This window comes from Dipodomys ordii, unplaced genomic scaffold, assembly GCF_000151885.1.
Source record: "Dipodomys ordii isolate 6190 unplaced genomic scaffold, Dord_2.0 Scaffold65, whole genome shotgun sequence".
Lineage (NCBI taxonomy): Eukaryota > Metazoa > Chordata > Mammalia > Rodentia > Heteromyidae > Dipodomys > Dipodomys ordii.
Genome location: NW_012267281.1, coordinates 9,792,772 through 9,818,896, shown reverse-complemented (window position 1 = coordinate 9,818,896; position 26,125 = coordinate 9,792,772). Strand labels below are relative to the sequence as shown.

General features: G+C 36.2%; 1 protein-coding gene across 2 annotated transcripts in view; it reads left to right on the top strand.

Annotated features, from left to right (window-relative positions):
* The window catches only part of Gpc6 (glypican 6), a 965,911-nt gene that overhangs the window by 720,642 nt on the left and 219,144 nt on the right, over nucleotides 1–26,125 (top strand). The gene's annotated exons all lie outside the window — the stretch shown is intronic.

The following is a 26,125-nucleotide window of genomic DNA, read 5'->3' as shown; positions in this document are numbered from 1 at the left end:
GACAAGGGGCAGACCTCCAAAGGCTTTATAGGCCCGAATTAAACCTTCGTTATGTTCAGCATTCAGTAGTGAATGATGAGCTCTTTGCTGAGTAGAGGGACGGGGATTTTCTTGCATCTAGATGTAGCATTTATGTATTGTTGAGGCAGAAACAGTCTACAAGGCCTCAGTGTGGAATTGGGAAGAAAAATGGAGCTGTAGCCCTGAAATAGTATATCTGATGGGTACAGAAATAGTATATCTGATGGGTACAGATAGCTGCAGGCAGACACACAGATACTAGAGATATAATACAGTGACTGAGAACTGAAGGACAAAGCCAGCACCGGGCCTGGCCCTGTTCCCCTGTCAGGCACCCTTAGAGCATTAGAGTGTGAGCTTAGTCACTTACTGTGATGCCTCTATTCTCAGATCTAGGTTGTTCCTGAGGGAATGATTCTGAAATCAGGATGAAATTGAACTGCATCTCAACATTGACTGTGTACATTTAATATATCCTGCTTCCTTTTCCCTAAAAATCAGCCACCAAGTCAGATGTGAGTCTGCAATTGATAGCATTTTACCATGGCAAACTTATTCTATTTTGCTTTGTGAACCACAGAACTAATCACAATACAGTATTGTGTGTGTGTGTGTGTGTGTGTGTGTGTGTGTGTGTGTGTGTGTGTATCTGTATGCATGCATATCAAAGTTGAATAAAACTAGCATAGGTTTTGGTATATACACATGTTATGAATAAAGCCTAAAGAAAGCAAGACTGGTTCAACAGGAGAGCAAACCCAGAGGTGGGGAGGAAGTTGGAAAGAACAACCAATACTTGGGAGAAGCTGTGAATTCTGTAATGAAAAGACAGAGTCATATAGGGCTGTGCTCTAGGAGTGCTGCCTTCTGCGCCTGCCCACCCCCCTACCGCCTCTGCCTGCTCAGATCTCTTATATTACCATGTGATCATTTCTGTAGATGCCAGCATCGTCCCTGGGTCATCTCAGCTCAACAGTGCACAGAGAGGTGAAAGGAGCAGCCCCCAGGAGAAATGAGCTAGGTAAACATTACTAGAGAATCAGGACTGGGTAGAGATTTGGTTCAGAATGGCATTTCAGGTCTACATACTGCCCTGCCATCTTTGAACAGATCATGTTGACTTGGACCAGCCAACATCGTCATGCGCCATTGCAATGCTAAGATGAAATTCAGCCACTGCTCAGCTTCCTTCCTCTGTGCCTCCTGTGGCCATGAGGCAGCTGGGTATTTACTTGGCTCAGGAGCCTAGATGAAGTCTTCCTTTGTTTCTTTCCCTCTCTAGCCAGACACAATTACATTTGTACATCGCTCCATCATACATTGCCACTTATTCCAAACCTCAGTTTATTAAATAATTCCAGACATAAATGTCATTCAATTGAAATCCTGTTTAGCTGTCATTATTCTTTAGAAAGAGAAGTTTTGTTTTTATAACTAGTAAAAGTAACTTAACATGAATCTGATGGACTTGGGATGATTATCACCCTTGCACGTGGGATATAGAGCAGTGTGTAATGATGCATTACCTGTGAGATGAAATGGAGAGCAGGAAGCCAGCACAGTTGTGAACCCCAGTCAACACAGAAATAGAGATGTTTATAAATACCCACTTTTATGTTCAGTCATCCAGATGATTCATTTAATGTACTCAATTTCCCCCATATTCTTTTAAATACAAAATTGTGAGCCACACCTGCCTGGTATCTATGAAATCCAATTGAACTCATATTTTCTCCATTCAATATTTTTCACAACATGAGCAATGCTAAATATTTCTGGGATTGAGTGTAAGATTCCATTTAGGCAAAAATAAGTTCTTACAAAAATCAAACAATTTTAAAACTGCTGGGCTAGGACATAGGACACCCTAAAAGAAGGACTATCTATGGTTAAAGAGGTAAGAAATTATACAAACTCCTTGCAGAGTTACTATGTGAAAATCAGTGAAAAATGTTTCTCTGTCCTAAGAAGTATTTTTTATTAAAAAGTAAAGGTCATAATTTTTTTTAAAAATGGACAGAGTATAAATGATGTTTATTGAAATTGTCCCATGCTGTGTTTTGTCAGGCAGTCAACAGACTTTTTCCAGTTAGTCTCTTAAAATTATTTTACAAATTAGATATTCCTGCTATTCTTCCTGGCTCTAAAGGTACAACCAAACTGACTGTACTGTCTGTCTGACATTTCCAGCCTCTGACATTTACTTAATGTTTTAAAGTATATATTATAAATAAGTGTCTCCCGAAGGTGTGTTACATTTGGCTGTGCTCAAAGCTAATGTTGGAAGACCAGTTTTAGCCACTGAAGTCTGTTGGCCAACTTTTCTGTTTGTCTTCACAAAGTAGTTTTGGCATAGGAGAGAAGGGAGATGTGAAGTAGATGAAACTTCTCTGCAGGATTAAACTTGAAATGGTATTTGGTGGAAAAAGTGTTTCTAGGCTAAACTTGAGTTCTTTCATTCACTACTCTCTACACGTCGTAAATCAACCAGAAGAGAGCTATTTCCATATTTTAAATTGCTGCAAAAATCTCTCTAACTTCTTCATTGTGCAGATAAGGCTTCAACATTATATGAAGCTGTAGGTTGAATTTTAATGCTCGCTTCAGAAATTGCACTTGCTCACTCTGTGGCTTTTCCATGATCCTCGAACATACAAACCATAACCCAATTAGTTTGCAGATGTTTACTTTCTGTAGTTGTTTATTATTAAAACATTGCTACACTTCTGTCTATTCAAAAAACTAAAGACAAGATCTCATCTACTTTTGAGTAAAGTATTGGTCCTCGCAAAAAAAATCTTACCTATAACTATCCAAAATTAGTTTAAAGAAGGAATATTTCAAAATGCCGGCCCCATTTCAATATGTGAGTTGTATTATAAAGCTAATGAATCTTTTGAAAATACTGAAAACTGCAAAAGCTCATGAGATGCAGAAAAAAGGCACAGTAAACATTTATATATCACTCTTTAAAAATTCACAAAAATATGCTTTTGAAGAGATCTAAAAATAGTTTAAAATATATGAGCTACAAAATTCTAAAATAAAAATTGGCTGTAAGATATATGGCCATTTTGCATGCTGAATTATACAGGATAAAGATCTAAATTTAAAAACTTAAACACATTGTTAAATATGAACAGTCCTTAAAATGCTTGTGTATAGTTCAAGAGTCTATTATACAGCTGAGATATCTGACATATGCCGTTACTGGTTATATAAATTTAATTCATATACCCTGTATTTGATGGCCATCTCTGGTTACATTAAAACACATTATATTCATCATTATAGTGACTCCCACAACTTTCTGAGCTCTAAAGCAATGGCTTATGTGTGTCAGATGTGCATATGTGTTTGTGTTTCAGAGAGAAAGGAGGAAGTACTTGATATAGGTGTGGTTTCTTGGATGCTGATCTTGAGAACACAAGATTACATTTCAAAGGTCAGCTTAACAGTTTTGAAGTACAAAGATTCTGTGTATTTGATACTAATGAGCCTGTTCATCCAGTGGGGAAAGTCAGATAAGTAAGATTAAATCTAGATCACAGAATGTCCTTATTACACAGAGACAGAAGCCTCTCTGGGTACAGATGTGTGAATATTAAGTACAACATTACTGCAATATGTTTTGCTTGAATGACTGAGGTAAATAAGATATGGGGAGGAGGAATCTTTTCCAAAATTAAAATCCATTTTAATTTTCGAAAAGCACAATTAGGAGCATCTAACACCTTGAAATATGTGCCTTTATAGTCCCTCTAATAGCCTCCTTTGGAAAATAAGGTCTTATGACTGAAATTTTCAAACACATGGATTGATTTCAGCATTATTTAAGTCATTGACTTTTCATAACATTACTCTTGATCTAGATCCCACTTACTTACACACCATTTCAGCTATTTTCCATTTTTCATCTCCTAATTTCTCCTTTCAGCTTTGTAAATAAGGCCTCATGGAGTTTATTCATTTTTTCCCCCATAACAAATATACAAATGTCCCTGAGAAAATCTATATTCACCAGGCACTGAGCTTGACATCCATCACATGAAGATTTTGGGGTAAAGGGGGTCAATCATGGGGCTTGAACTCAGGTCTGGGCACTGTCTCTGAGCTTTTCTGCTCAAGGCTAGCACTCTACCACTGAGCCACAGCTTCACATCCAGTTTTTCTGGTGATTAATTGGAGATAAGAGTCCCACAGACTTTCCTGCCAGGGCTGGCTTTGGACCACAATCCTCAGGTCTCAGCCTCCTGAGTAATTAGGAGTACAACGCCTGGCTTGCCCATAAAGATGTTTGATTGGCTCATGATCCACCTTCAGGAACACTGTCAAAAACAAAGGAAGGACGGATGCATCCATGTGGATAGATCTGAGAATGCATAGCAGTCTTTGAGAACAGAACTTTCTCGAACAACAAGCAGTTAAACAGCACACATGGGGAAACTAGGTGAGAAATTTGGAAGCACTGAAAGATGGCCACAGGGTCAGGGGGCACAGGAAGAGACAAGGCAGGTGTGGTAGAAAGAGTCACACCAGCAATGACTCTGACTCGAGTGCAGGAATTTGAACATCATTTCACAAGGGGTGGAGAGCTCCTGGAAGGTTTTCACTGGAGACTGTAAAAAATCAATGTTGTGGCTGTGTAGAGGGAACAGAGGCAGAGATTAAAGACAAGGACACACACTGAACTTTTTCTAACTGACCATTCCTGAAGCTGTGACCTTTAATACCTACTAGTGAAGATGGGGTTGAAAGTGACCATTATGATGTCAGATAGGTGCCGTCAGCCAGACTTGGAAGCCAACTGAGCATGTGGTTATGATCAAGATGGAAATGCCTGGCAAGTATCTTGACTTTTCTGGTTCCAATGACCAGGTGCACAGTGATACCATTCATGAAACAGAGGAACGATTTCAGATATAGTGTATAGTGAATGGGAAAGCAACCCCTTTATGGAGGACATCCTCAAGAGTGAGGAAATCGAGACTTACAACAAACCCCCAAAATTGGAAAAGAAGCTTTCCCAAGTTGATAAACTTCCCTGTCTAGGCCAACTTTGACATCAAGCAAAATGAAAAGAAAATACCCAGATGTAGTTATTAAGTTGCTAATTTTTAAACAAGAATTTAATGAGACCTATCACACATAAAACAAGGCTGGAATGTATCACGTGAGTGATAAGATCAGGAAGGCCAACTGCACAGGCTCTGTGCCCCTTTCTTTTCTGCCTTCCTTAAACTCCTTTGTATATGCAAAAGAAAAAAAGAAAACCTAAGAAATTGGCCTGGGAAATCTGAGAACACCTGGGAGACACAATCTGAGCTATGTTCAGAATCAGGCTGGCTGATCCATCAGCACTGGTCTCTCCTGAGTGGTTTGTTCCCAGGCTTTGCAGGGCTATGAAGATCATCTTGAAGATAAGGTTATTTGGCCTTCAGTAGCTTTCAAAAGGGAATTGTTCAAAGTGAATAACTATTTTTAAAGTCTTTTTTCCCTAAGAGCAGTAGTATTTGGTGATAAATTGAATGCTTCTCACAGAATTGAACATATTACGTTCTAGATAGAAACTTGAGTCTGGGAAAGAAATAATAAAACATGGCAGCTTTTGTAGTAACATGAGATAAGCTATTTTTGATACTTAGAGCATCTGGATTTTAGAGGAGGAATTTCTATTAATGCAGGTGTCCTTCTTTTGTGACATAACTGCTGTGTTTTATACAAGGCATGTCACAAAATACGCCTCATTTGCCTCTATTGCCATTATTGATTCATATTAAATAGAAATTAACATAACTTTACTGCAAAGGAAAACAATACACACCTAGAAAAAGACTTTAGTTACAATGTTTTGGTTAAACAAAAATCAATGATTTGCTTATGAGAGATGCATGCATAGGTCTAACTTTCATCTTTAAGACAAAGTAGAAAAATATGGAAAATACTATTAGGACAGATTTATAGTTCATGAATAGAATTTTTTGGTAGTTGTTACTTACTTGCTTGCTTATTTTTCAACTTATTACAAAAATTGCATGGCCAAGCACTCATGAACTTGTCCACCTGACAAACTAGTTCTACCATCTACTGTTTGCTCTTGACATTTCATTTAGAGCAAAATAGGAAAATAATAGCCTTTGGAAAAGGAAAAATAGTGTCCTATCATTATTCTGTTGCATGCTGCTATTGTGATGTTATAAAGTTGGAAGAGCCAGGATAAGGAGTGAAAATTCTGGTCTGGTGAGTGAAAAACTTGTTTGTAAATGGAAATTAGAGCCCTGGGCCAGCAATGGAGAAAAATTAAACATTAGTTCTACTTTCATCTCTCTATGTGTGTCAGATTACATAGTATATAATCTCCTAGTTATTTTTCCTTTATTTTTAAAATAATGGACTTAGGTCACTATAAGCACCAAATAAATAAATCTCAACAATTGTGCTCATTAAACAGGAACAGTACATGTAACAAATTTCCACATTTTAAAGTCTCATATTGATGATGCTAATTCATCAAAATCAGAATAGGACTTTTCTTGGTGGCAATAGAATGGAAGCAAGGAACTTTTCAGGGAGATGTTGTTTAATGGCCATTCATATTTGTCAACACTCCCAAACAGTGCTCTTAGACTATGTATATGTTACTGTGCATAATTATGTCACAATTGGAAAAGGGAAGTGGGCACTGAGAAAGATAATAAATTATATATTGAATTTATTAAACAAGGGGGTAGAGACAAAACAGAGGTAATGGAGAATGGAAAGAAGGAATGAAGGTAGGAAGGAAGGAAAGAAGGAAGGAAGGAAAGAAGGGAAAAAGAGAAAAGAAACATGGGAAGTTATCTACAAAACTACTTCAAAATTCTCATTTGAGCTTGTTCATTAAAAGAACAGGCTGTGAAAAACTTGCATGGATTTTAATCTGAATTTCAGAAAGATCAGCTCTGAGAAGTTGATCTTATAACTGAGAACGTGGGTGCTGCATTTCAGCATATATACTGCAGAGAAAATAGCGATATCCAGCCTAGGTGATCACTGTGAGAGTAGAGAACAGAATACATTTACAATATTAGTGTTATGTCAGGCAAGATAAATACTCAGTAAAGATTCATTACAATTACAATGATGACACTGATGAATCTTTCCACCTATGCATTATGGAAATTCATACATATTTGTAAGTTAAAGCATTTGAACGCATTATGTTTCAAAAATTTGCGATAAGCCATTTTTCATGTTAATATATAAATATCTGTTTACTGGTGAAATTAATTACATAGATGAAACATTACATATATAACTGTTCTCCTGTTGATTAACATTGAGGATCTATTGAACTCTATTTTGATTTTATTTGGGGGGGGGTATTTTTTTGAGGTGGGATCTCAGTATGACCCAAACTGATCAGGAACTCATGAGTCTCCTAAATCTGATTCCTAAATTCTAGGATTACAGATGTTTGCCATGACTCTTGGTTTGTCAGGCTTTATTATTATGTATTATACCCTTATACCCAAATCAATCTCTCTACATGGAATAATTGAAGAATTTAAAGCTTTTATGGAAAAAATACTTATAAAGTTCTCTATGAGAGTGATTTTTTTTTATTTCTAGGCTTATCCTACCCACTAGGCAGCCTACATTTCTTATTTTATCTTGAATGCCCAGGTAAATCTCTCAATTTATGGATTCCAAAGGAAAAATTGTTTCCATCCATCCATCCTTATGGTGTCAACAGAGAAGGAAAGGGAAATAAATCATAATTGTGAAAGAGAGACCTCAAGGTTGCTAACACAAATTCCATGTCATCGGTTAAGAGTGGGAAAAATATGTACTATGCTTAGCAAATGCTAAAACACAATCTGCATAGGCATTCTGAGCATAGAGTAGATCTTTGAGATTGTCAAGAAGAAAGACCAACAGAAGCAATGATTCTCAAATGAAATTCAACACTTAGAAGAGGAAACCCAAATGACCACAATATTTAGTCACCACAACTATGAGCACAAGTAATATTCCCCCAGCACATCCAAAAGAATGCAAGACCCTAGATGATTTTCACAGGGCTTTTGGATGGTTTTCTTTATTCTTCAGGGAAAAAAAAGAAAGACTATGAGGTCATTCTGCTTCATTATGGGAGTAAAGTTTCAATAGACAAGTAGCTACTCCACCACAGGGTAGTAAATGATAAGCATTATTTCATAGGAATGAGTAAGTATAACGCCTTCACAGGCTGCTTTTATAACATATGGACTGTGAAGAGCTGGAGGAATAATTTGTTTGTTTTTACAACTCCTAGTTTAACGTAATGAAGCATTACCAAGTTGAATAAGTAGACAAGCAACCCCTTCGTTATGGGGAATTCTGTTCTGAATTAATGAATTGCAAATTGTAAGCCGATCCAGCTCCCATAAATATTATGAGGCAAGAAGTAGCAGTCTTACCTACACAAATTTTCAAGGCAAAATTATTCCGTGACGAGAAGAAGATGTAGAGCATAATTAAGGTTCCTAAAATATAAGTACTTAAGGAGAAACTTACCATATGTTTAAAATTATCGGAGACTACATTTATGATCTGTGATAAGTATATATTTTCTGGAATGCAGAAAAGCCCTCTTAAGGTTTTCTGTTTCATTTTTATGGCATTATCGTACACTTCACCACTAGCAATTCGTAATGGGCTTTAAAAATTCAAAACTAAAATAAAGATTTTTATTCTGTGTATCTGACAGTAATTTCAGTTTACATTGAAAAAAACACTAGTTCACTCTTGCAAATACAGAAACTTTTAAAATGACAAATCTTAAGACGCTGCATTCTGGAAGCATTTCATAACATACAAAAATCAAATTCAGAGTTTCATTCAGTTTTGAATGTCAGTTAGTTTAGGAAATGATGGTTTGGGAAATAGCATTTAATATCTGTATATGGGTTATCTTTTTGTAAAAACAAACTGTAATCTTAGTGAATCAGATTAAAAAAAACCAACAACAACAAAGGGAATCCAAACACAAGGACGATACAAGTGGAGGAGTCCAGATTTGGAGTCAACAATTTTGAAAAGTCATATAATTCCATTTCATTGTAATTATCTAACCACAGCCAGCTATTAGTATTGTTGATTGGTTTCTTTATTTCACACATATGTAAAGCAGGACACCTCTTTTCCTTATTTGTATTTTTAATAAAGAATCAAAGGGTAAGAGTTATTAATTCAAGTGAACACATTTAAAAAGGGCTTCTGGAATTAACAAAAGTGTACACACAAGAAACCAAAGAAGAATTTCATCATCAGATAATCTAGGATATGATAAATTACTTAGAAAGAGAGAGGGGGGGAGTGAGAAAGAGATAAACAGACAAAGACACAGAGACAGGGACAGAAAGAGAGAAAGAGAGACAGAGACAGATTTCTTGGAGACTCTTTTAAAGAAAATAGATCCTTCTTTTTACTACGTTTGACCTTGGAACTCTCGTTGCCCACTTTCAATTAAATGTCTGGAAATGGAGAAAGTATACAATTTCACATTCCAGTTGATCTTTGCAGGGCTAACATGCTTGCATCAAATTTTACTTGCCAGATTAGAATATGTGAAAGCCTTGAAAATCTCTGTTATTGGGATCCTCCTGACACTTTATTTCTTGGTCCCATGGAGTATTTTATGGGAGGCACTGTGAGCTCATAGAGGAGGATTTTTGCTTTCCACCTGTCACTTGTTTTCTTTATTGGTAAAGTGAAGGAACAGAATAGATCCAAGATATTTTCTATGTCTAAAAAGCTGGCCCCAGTTTAGAGTTCAACCACTCCTCTCCAGTTCCTTAGAGCACTTAGAGTTACCCATACCCTTCCCCTCCCCCCTCCATGGCCTAAATTAACCATTGAAGTCTAAAGATGTTTCTAGAAGAGTTCCATGAAAAGTATAGTATCATTTATTCCGTATCATTTATCGCTGTCTCCAGTAATGATAATTTCTCACATTACATTACCACATGTCTGATTCTGTTACCAAATAAACTGTTAGTACTCTTAGTACTTTTAATACCTCATGAGGATTACTTATTTCCTATAATAAAAAATAATTCTAAATTGGGTTCTAGTATTTAACAAGCATAATTTGCTTTGCCAATGAGAAGACAATGTCAAGAAAAACAAGAAGGAAAATTTCCTCAGCTCAAGATATGTTAACTTCATGCTGTCAGTATTTTTTCAGGTTTTCATACTCCCAAACCTTCCATCATAAAATATACTGTTGGTTTGCAAAGAAAAGAAAGGAACAGAGAGGAAAGGAGGGTAGGGGAAATCAAAGGAGAGGAGGGGATGAGAAGAGAGAGGTAGAGAGGAGAGAAGGTGGGAAAGGAGGAGAGGGGAGAAAGGAGGAAAAAGTAGAGGAGAGGAGAAAAAAAGGAAAAAAGGATAAAACAAAAGAGAAAAGAAATGTAAGAAAAAAGAAAAGAAAAGAACTTAGTAAGATTTGAACTCAGGTCTTCACATTTACTTGGCTTGTTGACTCAGCTGATGTGCTACTTGAATCATGAATCAAGCCCAGATATTTGCTAACAATTTGTTTCTTTTTAAAATTTTTGAAAATTATCTTTAAATAGTTGTACAAAGGGGTTTCAATTCCTCATGTCAATTTGGTTATTTTCTAGATGGAGTGTCACTGACTTTTCTGCTAGGACTAACCTAGAACTTCTGACTTCTGAACCTCATCCTTCTGAGTAGCTAGGTTTATAGGTGTGAGCCAACAGCTCCTAGCTGGAAATACTACTCCTAAGGATCAAAGATTTTGTGGGAAGATTTGAAGAACAACCTTTTCTTGGTCACTTTATTTTCACAAGGTAGGAGTCTTACTGTGCATAAGTATTTGACTAAAGATGAAAACAGGCTCTCTGAGTCTGTCTTGATTTCCATAATTATTTATAATTTGAAGATAGTAACTGGTGCCCCTCCCCTCAAAAAATAATACCAAGAGCTTTAAAAATATATCATCCTAAATAAAATTCTACCTTCTGAAAACCTTAATGTCACATAGCATATTGTAAAAAGTAAAGGCAAAGATAGTGGACTTAAAGAACTTCATGCCTAAAAAGTGAAAAGCCAAACTAAAACATCAGAACAAACAGGGCATACAGTGCTTTTAAAGTCTATTAAAGATCTTAATAGAAAGTTCTTAAGTCCTAAGAACATAGAATAAATAGGGGTTTATATGTATTACAATATAAAGATAGAGTTTGCTAATCTGGGTTTCCATTTCTTTACATTTACATGTGTATTCTTCCATATAATATAATTTGGAGGAAGAAAGTGAATTTTGTATAACCTAAAAGAACAAAACATCATTTTTTGGTTCTGTGCTGAATGCTAAGCTCATTAGAAGAACAAGAAGCATTTCATGGATTACTGATAACAGAACCTCTGTCACAGACAGGAGGCTAGATTTCAGCCATAAATGGAACTATTGTATACATTAACGAATGTGAGATATTCATCCTCAAATCTGATCTGCCTCCTGCCAGACAGGTAGACATAATGAATACACAAAAGCAGCCTTTTTCTTCCAGAAAGCCACACTAAGAAACAAGTTATTAGAACATTAATCATCAGCTGAAAACAGCATTCCAGAAGCAAACAGCAAAATCAACATAAATACGTGTATCGCTGAGGTGACTGTGAAGTTCAACACACTTTACAACCAGGTTAAACTCTGATCATTTTTGAAACTAAGCTCTGATTTCGTTCATTTTTGTAAAAACCATGACAAATTGGAAATGGTTGAATGTACAATCTCACCTTGGAAAGCTGAATTAGCAGACTTAATCAAAGGCAGGACACATTAGACAGAATCTGAAAGGCTGGGTATTTTGACCACTTCATAATATGAACAGGGAACCGAGGCTAAAAACAAACAAAAAAAAAACTAATTAATGGAAGTGCTGGAAGAAAATGCAGGCGCCGATCTACAAGTTCAACACCATGGATGGTTCTGTTCTGTCTCTACCCAGACAAGTCTTAGGAAGGACCACATTTCCAGCATTTGGCAACTGTCTTGACATTCAGATCTCCCAGTAAGTGTATCCCTTCATGCTGAATGCCTTGGTTGTGACTGCTAAAGGATTTTATTTATTCTTTAAAACCCTTTATGCTCGTAAACATGCCCATTCATTTTACAAATTACCACACTACTCATAAATGAGTTGTCTTCCTAATATAGCACATAACTTATTGTTGCATTTTATTGAACCATTTATAATAAAATTATGGAAAGTGTTAAATAACCCTTAGAGGGGGAAAAAAGTATTCATCATCTTAGCGAGACGAACGTGTTACATTTTCTTCTAAGGTATTTCTAAAGAATTTGAATTCAGAATATTATACTATTTCTTGAACGGGACTCTTGGGTTTTCTATTTGAGGCTATTGCTCCTGTTTTTCTTCTTTACTGTTTACTTATATAAGTTGCTTATATTGTTCTTACTTTCTATCTGAAGGAAAATGATTTGCTCCTTACAAATCATATGAGATCTATTTAATTCATTGTTTAAACTAGTAATTAAAGCTCATCAGCAAAGCCTAAATTTTCTCTTCTCCATGTGACACACTGCTAACAAAAAGGTTGACACTTCTGCATGTGACTTTCAAAATAGCAGTTGCCACCCTTAAAAATCTCACAATGTTTTCCTTAGAAAGAAAACATTAGTTCCTTTTGAAATTTACTGACGTAGTGCAGAACCAGCTAAAGCCAAAGTGCCCTCGTCCCAGAACACCCACAGAATTTCATCTCTTTCTGCTTAGTATTCACAGCCCTGGACATTTTCCAATAACTACCAGGAGGTGTATTACAGATTAGCCTCATCTAATGAAAGCTAGTATGAAAAAAAGAAAGAAAGAAAGAAAAGTTAAGGCACACTGAATTAATTATATCTGAGATTTGACTTACACATTAGGTGATTAAATATGTGCATTTGAAAGAGTCCCAGAAGGTAGTTACTTTAAATAATTGTCCAAGGCCTTTTGGCTGAAGTAACTTTCCCCACTAGCTTGCTTTTGTTATCTTAATTTTTCAGTGTCATAATTTTGTACTTGCTCCATTCCCTGTCCTTACTTCTTTGTTCGGTAAGCATTGTTGAAGGCAGAGGAAAGGAGCAAACTGTTCAGGGAAAATAGAAAGGCCCACCCCTCTTAAGAAGTTCCACCCTGTAATGCTGGAGACAAACTTACCTGGCTTGTATGTCCTCCAGTCCAGACACAGAGGATTAATATCCTATTTTTTTTTTATTCAACCTAGTACTGAATTAGCAAGAATGAACAGAGAAAAGCTTTACTTGCAGATTAGAAAAAAAGAAGGAAAACAAACACTAGAAGGTATTGAACACAATGTCTTCATTAACCAGGAATGCCCCAGAAACAGAGAGGGAGCTTGAGGCCTTCAGAAAAAGGGTTACTTTTTATTTTTTTAAGTTAAGCTCTGAAAAATTACACATTAGCTACACACCTGAGTTAAGCAGTTTTCAAGCACCATCATGCATGCAGGTGTTCCTAAGTTGCTTTAAAAATCATCAAAATATCACATTAGAAAATTATTTATGAAATGGATATGAGGTCACCAAAGGAAGCAAAGAACTATTCCCCTCCTCTTTTAATGAAAAAAATTTTCACACTCAAATTAAAGAAGAGGGAATAATCCTAGGACTAAAGATTAATAGTTTTTCTTAGTCCATTTCTCATCAGTGGAATCCTTGCTATACTTTGTCTAACCTTAATTGATAGATCAACGGATGTGAAATGATGTCAGATTGGAAAAGGGAGTCTTTGGAGGAGCCAAGAAAAGAGTCAAGAGACTGGGAAGAGTCAGGGTAGATAGACATGATGAAGTAGGTAAGAAAGACCTTGACTGCTGTGCCAAGTAATTTGTTTGTTTATAAGACTAAATAGGGTGTGTATGGAACAGTGGTAAAGAATTTGTAGAAGAGAATGAACTATGTGATTGTGTTTCAGAATGACCAACTGGATAATAGTTTGAGAGGTTAGGAAAAGGCCAACTCTATAGACAAGGCAAAACAGAAAGACATTAACAGATTGAAATTCTAATGATCATATTGGGCCAAGAAAGGTTGTACATTTGGAAAGAAAAAGAAAAAAAGAGAATAGGAGATACCTTTTTTTAAAAAAATCTGAATTTTCAGCTATGAACACAGTTGACAGTTCACTCTAGGTCATTTGAAGGAGGATCTTGATTTTTATATGTGCTGAAACTGAAAAGTGAACTTCATAGGGAGTCTAGGTGTTGCTATCCAACAGTGAAAGACATGATTCTGGGGCTTGGGAACGAGAGATTGGCTGGACACAGATGTGCTAATCAGTGTGAAAATGACCATGGAAGCCTGGAGAATGAATGAACTATGTGGACAGAGCCTGTTGTTTAAAAGAGTAGGTAACTGAGCCAACAGGCAGGAGATTTCTACCAATATCTAGCAGTACTACAATATAAGTGTGGGACAATAAGTATAGAGAGGTATGAGAGACTCTCAGAAAGAGCTGAGCCTTCAAATAGTGGAAACAGCAGCCAAATTAAAGGAAGGCTATCTAGGTCAAGAAGAAGAAAATTGTTTGTCTACCCAAAAGCAGTGGTTCTTGAAGACTGAAATCACAGATTGGGTAAAGAAGGAGGTGGAGGAACCACACTAAATTTCTGATTTTATAGTTTTAGGATAGGCTGAAAATTTCACTTCTATGAAGTTCCTAGACAATGATTGCACTGTTGGTTCCTGAATGTGTCTTTGAAAACCACTCCCATTTAAAAATAAACAATAAAATAATCCCAGCCAATGCCGGTGGCTTACACCTGGAATTCTACCTAGGAGGCCGAGATCTGAGGATTGCATTTATAAGCCAGCTCTGGCAGGATTCTTATCCCATGAGATTCTTATCCTCAATTAACCACCAAAAAGGCAGATGTGGATCTATGGCTCAAGTGGTAGAGTGCTAGACTTGGGCGAAAAAGCTCAAGGACAATACCCATACCCTGAGGTCAAGCCCCAAGACTGACACATAAATAAATTAGTTAATTAATTAACAATTCTGTTTTCGATGTGTAAGAGGCATGCTCTAGGCTAATTATATGAGATTTGCTAAATATGTCTATATTGGCCCTGTATATACAGACTTTAATAATCTTTTCACAGCCCTCCTTTTTCCTATTACTGATCAAAGGGTTTTATCTTTGTATCTCAGAGAAGTTCCAGGTCTGCAATCATACCCATCGTCGTTGACTTACAGTGATTCCAAAATTTCACCTCCCATCATGTTCAAAAAAGGTGTGACTTTTGGCCTGAGTGAGATGATGGCTTCCTTTGTTTTCTTTCTGACCCTTTCTTTATCTCTTGAGCCATAATGGCTAAGAATCAGCATTGTACTTAGTTAGTTCAGTGATAATAAACATTTTCTGATGTTTTCTGCCCATTGTTTTGCCCTGTGAGGTTTGACTGGAAGCTTAAATCTACTTGAATTATTACTGCCTCTTCTGGAAGAATGGTGAATGTGCACCCGGGGTAGCTCACCCAGATACAATCTTTAATAGCAAGGAAAATGGTAACAATGATGCCTGCAGCTCTTTTATAACAGGTACTAAACAAGGGTTTACCAGTGTGTGGCATTAGAGGCTAGAGATGAAAGACACATCTCTCAGCACTGGGGAGTGTGGCTCAAGCAGGAGAGCACCTGATGAGGCCCTGAGAGCCAACCCCAGTGCTGGAGGGGCAGGGGGATGCTCCTGTCCTGCTTTGAAATAGATGAAAGCTGATAACTACTATAAGTCATGCTAAGGAATGCAATTACATTAAGAGACTAACTAGAGCCAGTCACATTTAGGGAGTATGCCCAGGCAGACACTTTGTAGGGGGAGGCATTGGAGGAAACAGAGTGTGACTTAGCTGGACTAAAAACATAAATTCAGGGACCTCCCAAAGGCAAAAGAATGATATATTTAGGAGACCACATACAGTTCAAAACTACCTAGAATGAGGATAGAATGATGAGAAATCCACTCTCTTTGCTAAACAATAGCAAAGTAAATGGATTGGTCAAGGTTGACTCTAACTTGTGACTTAAACCTTATGCAGTCTAGAGAGCAATTGCGGGAGGAACTACAAATAATACACAGCTATAACTATAGTGTCTGTCTAGTGGTCGCTGAAGTGAATTCTAAAAAGGTGGATGGCAGTCAGAGTCCCATACCTGTTTGCAGTTTTTCCGGTGTCACATGTGATCCATGATCCTCTTCCTGTGATCTGGCTACAATCTTTTCTTGTTTTATCATAGGCAGAAGTGAGAAATGCTTGTATATGTGAGGTTTTTCTCCCTCTTCTGATGATGATGTCTGCTGTGTTTTTTGTTTGTTGTTATTATATATGTTTTTATTGTAAAGATACTATACAGGGGGGTTACAGTTACATGAGCAAGGCAATGAGTGCATTTCCCATCGAATATTGTTATCCCCTCCTTTGTTTCCCCTACCATCCCTTTCCTCCCTTACTCCCCAACTCCATCCCAAAGTTGTAAAGTTCGTTTTCAACAGTGTCTTGTACGTCTCATTGTTACAATGGGTCAAACCTTTATCCTTATTTCAGCATTTTGTTATTCCTTCCCCTCCCCAAAGTAGAAAAATGTATATACAAGATGCAGGACACCAGAATCAAATGCAGTGAAAACACGGGTTATACCATGGGGGAAGAACTTACAAAAGAAACAAAGAAATCACATAGTACATTATAAGTCCATTAAAAAACAACAGCAAGAAAGGTAAAAATCTTTTGTGTCCCTATCTTGGAGTTCATTTCCTTAGCATCAGCTTATGTGGTCATTTGTACATAGCTTTTGACCTTTTTGACCTAAACATATACTACTTATTGCAAATAAGGGAAACCATGGGACCTATGTTTCTTTGGGCCTGGCCTCTTCCAATGAGCAATGGTTCTGCGTTTTCTTAACTTGTCTTCTGCATTTTCTACCAATTGTAGTTTCCTGTGATGCATCACTTGACTATATTGTCTGATTGAAATTAACACTGACACTTAATGGTGTACTTACATTTTTCCATAAACATGTTTTTTTTTAAAATTTGGACCTTCTATAATCCCCCAAGAAATACAAAAAGACAATTGGTATTTTGATTCAATATACCATCTTCAGAAAATAGTTTAAGTAATCTCCCTCAGCTTTAGATTTTTCTTTTCCTTCTATTACGTTTTCTTTGAATTTTAATAATCTATTACACCTTAGGTTATCTGGCTTCAAGAAATCAAGGAAATAAAAGACAGGACCAGAAGCAAGTGCAGCAGGATGCCTAGACTAGGACTCATTTGAATAGTATTTACATAATACAAGATGTACTACTACTGGGATCACAGTGTCTATGTGTTCATTAGTATGCAATGCTGCCTCAATTTCGCAGTTCACATTTACTTTTAATTGGGATTCGAAAATGAGCACTCTCTCACAATGCACTAGCTTTGTGCTCAACACTGGAGACCTAGATAACCAAAACTATGAGAAAGATGTTTAACGTATGTTTAGAATTGAAAACAATAGTAAGTTGTTAAGTAAATTGTTATTGTCTCCCATTTGCTATGTTCTAGGGACCATTTTAATTCACAAGCTATGTCTTGTTTAATCTTCTCAAAAACAGTGAGTAACTCTGAGGACCCTATTTTACAGATGAGAAAACTGATGCAGCTAGAAATAAAATTCAGTCCAAACACACTGCTTTTAAGGTTTCTCCAGAAATATAGTTCTCCCAAGTAGATATTTGTCTTGCAGATTATTACAAATCTGCCAAAGCAAGGGTACCATTAAAGGTACCACGTTTTAGCAAAATCATACCCATGGCTGACTGCATGCTTGAGTTGAAAATCTCTAGCTCAGATGCTTCCAGACTATTTAGAATATTATTCCTAACTCATTTCTAAGGCTTGCTCTTCCTCTTATTTTCCTAGATTTTTTTCTGACTAGAGACCTTTTTGTACATATATATTGTAACTAGTACCAGTGTTTGGTACTAAATATATTCTTGCTTGTAAATCAGAGGCATTCAGTCTTCATTGGTGGATAATTTTTAATGAAATAGATATATAAAAACAACATAGTATGATTAAATAAAATTACTAGGTTGTTCATTATCAAGATGATATGAGAATTCTTCCTTTGAGTACTTTATAGAGAGTTTTGATGTATTACTTTTCACTGGACATTTTTATTAGTAGCAAAGAGAGATGATGTTATTCTCAGTGTATTATTCATGTGTTTTATTTCACTTTTAATTAAGACATATACTAAGATTTTGACAAGCAGTATTTCTCTATAGGAAATATTGTCTTTTCAAAGTATTTGATATTTGAAATCTAGATTTTAATGTGACAGTCAAAACTCATATTAAATTCCTTGTCATGCTTTAAAATCATAGTATGCTTCTCAGCTATCCTGAGTATTAATTTATAAAATCAGAAAATGCAGAAAGATATCACTTATGTCCTCTCTATTCTAGACCTAAGAAAGAGTATAAAACTGTAGCAATTTAAAGTAAGTGTAAAGGCTCACTTGATGTGGACATTACTGATTGTCATATGTGATATTAACTATTAATTTATAGGCTCTTATTTTGTTTTAGCTGAAGCAAAGTTGTTAAAAGTTTGATTTTGTCCTGGTGGTGAAAAGAAGATATTTCCTGAAGGAAGTAAGATTGCATTATCATTAAAAATGTATATAGACTCTACTGTGTACATTCTTTTAATAGAGTTGTTGCTCTATATACAAATATTGAAGAAAAAGACATGGAAGATACCCACTAGTTGAGGAAGAGAACAGTAGTCAAAGCCAGATCCCAAGATCAAATAAATAGCCAGGACCTGACAAGATTCCAACTCTAACATCCAGGTTGAAATATAGATTTTTTTTAATAACAGAAGGGTAAAAATATTTATTTTTTTTAGTTCCATGTTCCCAAAAATGTGCACAATACAGATTTAATCCTGTGAGTAGTTTATTATTCAAGTTATTGCCCATCCACACAATTCACCTTCTGTTTCTAAGAACTTTTCAACACAAATGTGCACATACACACATACATACACACACACATTCAAATGCCCTGGAAAGGGAGCATACATTTTCCAAGGTCAGTTGGTGTATGCTTATCAGTTTAGCCCTAATTGTCTTCTAGAAAAGAGATCATTCTGTAGAAAAGAGATCATTCTGTGTCTGTGTGTATATGAGAGAGAGAAAAAAAAGGAATCAGAGAGGGGGGGAGGGAGGTACAAATAATGCTTAGTTGAAGAACAAAAGAATTCTCTAAAACACCTGTTCCTGACATACAACCATAAATGGGTGATTTGTTCTTTGATTCTTAAATCTATTTAATTTAGTATAATTCAGAGTTATCTTTGTGGAAAGAAAAATAATACCTAGCTAGAGTTCATATTCCCACTGCATGGAATAAGACTAAGGAATCTTGATAGTCCTCAAATTTTGGGGCAGAGTGTAAGTATTAGAATGCTATTTTTATGAGATAATTTAGACACTTCATGTAAAATCCCTAGGAAAAGGCCCAATATAAACTAATAATTAAAATAAAATATATTCACATGATTAAGTCATTAACCTCAACAACCATATAGCCAGTTCATGGGAGAAAACATAGATCTTAAACTAATGATGAGGTAGTAAATTTCTTGGGAAGCCCAAATTTCATTTGTTCATTTTACTTCATAATACCTAATACATAATAACTGCTGAAAAATGAATTGACTGGATATATGGGTGGATGTATAGATGGATGGATAACACAAAAACACTTCAGAACTCCAATTTGACCATATAACTAGTATTTTCTCAATATAAAGTGCCTTCTACATACTAGGTGCTTATTATTATAGTTAAAATTGTTTATATTCATGTTATGTTTTAATTTTAGTAAAGCTTGTCAGTTTAGAGTCACTTTGCATCTTTGAAAAACTGTCTTTTCTACTAGGCCAAATATATAACCTAATGATAATTTCATCACTGATTCTACATACAGCCCAGCTACTTCAATATTTTTGTTTGGGAATTTAAAACTAGACATTAATTCATTTGCCTTAAGTGCCTTTCATATTCATATGTTTTCATATGGTTGTATGAAATGTACAGTCTTCATATATTTGACAAGTTAGAGCCTTTCAGTCACTCTATTACTCAACACTGTTATAACTCATTTCCATAGATCTGTGGACTTTTCCAGGTATGGGGAAATTAAAAGATATCAAGGTCTTAATCGCTAGGCAGTATCAATTAAAGGAGACATGCTTATAAATGAATAAACACATAGTTCTTTTTTAAAATTTATTTATATATATTATTGTAAAGATACTTACAGAGGGGTTACAGTTACATGAGTAAGGTAATGAGTACATTTCCTATTGAGCAGTTACCTCTTCCTTTATTTTTCCTCTACCATTCCTTCCCTCCCCACCTTCCCCAACTTTTCCCTTCCCTCCTCCCCAAAGTTGTAAAGTTTGTTTCAATATAGTGTCTTATACATCTCATTGTTAGAATGGGTCAACCTGTATCCTTATTTCAGCATTTTGTTATTTCCCTTCCTCTTCCCAAATTAGAAAAATGTATATACAGGATGCAGGACACTGGAATCAAATACAGTGAAAACAGGGGTTATACCATGGGGGAAGAGCATACAAAGAAACAAAAAAAATCACATAGTACATTATAAGTACATTTTTTAAATAAGAACAGCAAGAAAGATAAAACCTCTTGTGTCCCTATCTTGGGGTTCATTTCACTTAGCATCAGGTTATACGGTCATATGTACATAGTTTTTGACCTTTTCTGCTTATCCTAGACATATACTAGTTATTGCAAATAAGGGAAACCATGGGACCTATGTTTCTTTGGGTCTGGCTTACTTCACTTGATATAGTTTTTCCAAGTCTTTCTATTTTCTAGCATATGGGGCAGTGTCATTCTTTCTGATGGAGGGAGGCATATAATTCTAGTGTGTGTGTGTGTGTGTGTGTGTGTGTGTGTGTGTGTGTGTGTGTGTACACCACATTTCCTTTATCCATTCATCTGCCAAGGGGAACCCATAGTTCTAAAGAAGAGATTCCATGCTATGATGAATGCAGTTATGACTAATTGAATTCTTATTACGTGATCAGAAAAATAAACAAGGAACTATCAACATCCTTCATTTAAAATCATGAAATCTTGCCTGTCAAGAGTGAAGCCCTGAATTCAAACTCTAGTACCACCAAATACATAAGTATATACATACATACATTCAGTAAAACCATTTAAACCTATGCATGTTGCAAATTTTCTGCTCTTCTGCTTTGTGGGGAAATAGAACGAGATTCCTAGTCACATACTGCTTCATCGGTTGAGGTCAAATCTACTCACTGCTCATACTTGTGTTCTAAATACTCAGCAGAGAGCTTGGACCATTGCAGATGTGCAATAAAGCTTGTTTTCAATTGACTTGCACTTACCAACCAGTTTGGTAGCAATAGAAAAGAAGAGAAAAATAGAAAAGTATGATTTCTTTTAGACACGGTTGTAATTGACTATCTAAGACAGTCTGTCCAGTCAAATATTTATCTCCAGGACTTGAGAGGATAATGTACCTTCAACAATTATTATTAATACCTTTTACCGACATGTACCATAGTGAAAAGGAACTTACAAAAATGTCTGTCTTTTTCTTCCTTGAGATAATTACACCTATCAAAAAAACTATGTGTTGGGGTTTCCAAATGATGGTGTTTTTCAAATCTCAGGTTGCAAAAGCTGAATCAGTTTATCAATAATGTACAAGAGACAGGTCCAAGGTTATTGGAACAAGGCCATAAATCAACTCCTTGACAATATGTCTCCCAAGATTAAAAAGAAAGATCATATAACACTTTGCAGATAAAAGTGCCACACATTGGTGCATGTGTAAAAATGATACCCGGAAGAAGCCATTATATGAAAATACAGTAAATATATCTTTGGCCAGATTTTATTTAAAAATTAGAGAATTGGAGGAGAAATGAGAGTGTTAATTATTGTTCAGAAACTACATTTTGGAAAAGTATATTCATGGTTGCATTTGTCAAATTAAGAAATAAATTATATATATTTCCACAGTCACCATAGAAAAGCAATAAATGTCTGCAAGTGAATAATAATGTTTGTCGTTCATCTTTGAAATCTGCTTCAAATGTTATTTCCTTCCCATTAAGCACATATCATTACCTTGGATTTCCTAAAAATATTGTATACTTTGAGAGTGAATATTACTAAATTCCAGAGAAAGTGACCAGTGTCAGATGATCCTGACTGGAAGAAACTGAAATATAAATGTAATTATAAAGACAATTTGCAAGTAAAAAAATAAGTGTCCACCAATTTTCATCTTAAACCCTTTATTATCTGCACTTTTGAGTCTGGCTTTTCTAACTCAACTCTCCTTGATTTCTTTTTTTTTTCAAATACATATTTTTTAATTGTGAAAATACTGCACAGAGGGGTTACAGCTGTAACTGAGCAAGGTAATGAGTGCATTTCTTATCAAGCATTATTGCCTCCTCCTTTGTTTTCCCCCTACCATCCCTTCCCTCCCACCTCCACAACTATACTCCCCCCTTTCCCCGACTCCACCCCCCACGCTTAAATTGTAAAGTTCGTTGTTCAACAGTGTCTTGTACATCTCATTGTTACAATCGGTTAACCTGTATCCCTATTTAAACATTTTGTTTTTTCCCTTCCCCTCCCCAAATTATACCCTCATCAAATACAGGGAAAACAGCAGTTATACCATGGGGGAAGAACATTCAAAGCAACAAAAAAATCACATGATACATTATAAATATGTTAGAATCAATAGCAAGAAAGAAATAAAAAACACTTGTGTCCCTATTTTGGGGTTTATTTCACTTAACATCATCTTATCTGGTCATATGTACATAGCTTTTGAACTTTTCTGCTTGTCCCAGACATATACTAGTTATTGCAAATAAGGGAAACCATAGGACCTCTGTTTCTTTGGGCTTAGCTTACTTCACTTAATCTAATTTTGTTCTTTGATACTGATTCTTATTTTCTTAATTCTCAATCACTACTTTCTTATTACATTCTTCTTTTCATACAGAGATAGGTCATCTTTGTTACCACTATGTTAATTAGACACACAAGTACACTCCATGCCTTGTTTAATAATTTTAGCTCAGCATCATCATTGAAGAATACTGGGAATATTGGCAGCATCAGACCTCAGGACCACTCCTCAGTAGCATAGTAAGCCTAGATAAGTTACTTCTAGCCCTGTGATTTATTTCAGGACCTCCGTTGTATCACTTGTAAACTAAAGCATAAAAAAGAGAACTCAGAGTTCTCTTGGAGATCCAGATTTCTAGATTCCAAATTAATTTTATTGCCCACAATTCTACTTATAACATTGGTCTTGAACACTGGGATTTTACTGGTTTGTCATAAAGATCATCTAAGTTCTAGGAGGGGAACAAAAGTAGACCCTTGAAACCTGGTCAGGTGGTCAGAACCTAAGCACATCCAGTTTAATAGAAAGCCATTTTACAGGAGTGCTCTGTGGCAGATATTTTGCTTAGATAGAGAATCTACACAGAGAACCTTGAGACCAATGTCACAGAAAATATTCCTGCAAATAGTTAATGGTGTGTGTATATGTATTGCCACCTACCCTGCTGGAGACCAGCAATGTCTCAGAGCAGATGAGTGACACTCACCTAGATGCCTGGCTATTTCAGTCCATACTCTTCTCAATGATCATTATACTGAAATAAATCCAAATTAAATTTTATGAACCAGGGTTGAAATGATGTAACTTTAATATGAAGCCTTCTAATAGCAGTTATTTTTTATTAAAGCAATTGGTTTGAGTCACCCTGAAAACACTGCCTTCATATTTCAAATAGGGTTAAGAAGCTGTCAACACATATTGCCATGGAATGGAGATATTTGCTTATTAAGTGATTTTTACCAAGGGGGGGAAACATTACAAGAAACATCTTGTTTATAAGGATGTCCTGGGCATAGCAAATAAGAGCAACATGTTACATTGAATTATAGAAATAAAATACGTTGACTCAGCTCACAGAGTCAATAGAAATACAAGACAGGATTTACAAGTCAAAGACAACTGCAGCTTAGTGGACAAGTAAATTTCTACTATAGAATATGAATACTAGGTTAATAAAATAATTGCTTATGACTACAGAAATTGATGGGTGTTGTATCAACCCTCTGGGTTTGGTGCCAGTATCCCATGGCTCTTTAAAGGTCATTTGTTCATACATATAACACACAAGGAGGGTTGATATAGTAGGAAGGGTGGAGAAGTTAAGACATGGAGAAGTTAAGACAGCTTTGAGTGAGCCTTCCAGTTCACTTTCTGGACATCCCCTAGGTAGAAGTTTAACTTTATAGAATCTCTATGGCCTCATTTTAAAAATGGAGTTCATAACCTAGCTTATTACTAAACCAGAGAAAATGCATATGCATGAAAGTACATGTACTTAACATGGGATGTTTGCTACCTCTCCCATCATTCCATGTTGGTGTGGCCAAAGAATGAGAACCATGCTTACAGATAGTAGAGTTTGCAGCCTGTATCCCTAGGTTACAGTTTTCTTGAACATGTCTCTTACTCTTGATTATAGTTTTTGCTGACAAAGAAAATAGCATGTTAATTGTTAGTGAGGAATCTCCCACACACTCCATGAAGTCCACAGTATAGAAACTCCAAACATTTGAATGTATGTATGAAAGAAAGCACTTAAATAAACAAAAATTCCCCATTGAGGGCATAACAGAGAAGGTTTCTCTGAAATAGTTTTCTGGTACTGCCAGGACTGATGGCCTGTTTGGAGCAGTAAAACTGCCATAAGAGTTTTACTTATTTGTTTTAGTTGTTTATTCTTTTATTTTTCCACTGGAAGAAGTCTCATTAATTGCAGTGAAAGCAGAACTTGTCTCCGAAGTATTCTGTCAGTGTGCCTGTTCATGTATACCCCTGTGCTGTGTGTGTGTGTGTGTGTGTGTGTGTGTGTGTGTGTATTTTTGTATGTGTATACCAGTCCTGGGGAGCTTGAATTCAGTACCTGTCTCTGCAAATTCTTTTCTTCTCAAGGCTAATGCTCTACCATTTGAGTCACAGCTCTACTTCCAACTTTTTTGGTGTTTAATTGAAGAGTCTTATGGGATTTTCTGCCTGGCCTGCCTTATCTGGCATTGAACCACCATTTTGAAGATCTCAGCCACCTGAGTAGTTAGGATTATGGGTGTGAGTCTATACACAGTGCCTGGGCTGTTGTGATTTCTATGATACTGTAAAAATCCCATACTTGAAATCTTGTATAGCTTTGAACACCCACTCATAAATTAGAAGAAAAGAGATTTCCAGTGTACCGGAGACCACAGTAAGAATCAGACACCGTGACTAAGCTTTCCTATTTGACCTCACAGTGTTTCCTGCCAAAGGGATCTGGCCCTGCTAAATCTGTGCCCTCATTCCTGTTCAGAATCCTAGAGACAAATATTGAATCTGAGATCGGAGATTAAAAAGACAGTTGTGGGTTTTTGGTTTGTTTGTTTACCCATAGAGAAGAAATAGCCAGAAGGGTTGACATGTCACAGTTGGCCAAATTGGCAGAAATGGCATCTCCCTCCCAATGTACCTAGTTCTTTGTGGTAATTCCTATATTCTCACTCCTCCATTTCACTAAGCTGAAATCTCCCATATTGGATGGTGCAGTAGCTACCACATCTCCCAGCATACAACAATCTGTCAGAGCAAGTGATATGGTGGATTAATAGAAATTACATGGAGTTTGGAGCGACCTGCACCCTCAGTTATTATGCTCACTTCTCTGTCCTCCAAACCCAATCTTCCTCAGAGCCCTTCATCTCAGAAAACAAAGCTATCATCCCCCAACCAAGCTCAAATAGCAAAGATGAGCCCTGCACTCTGCGCCCTCTTCCATCCCTCCACCCTTCCAGTTGGTCACATTCCCATAGCATCTTTGGATGTGACCTACTTAATTCAG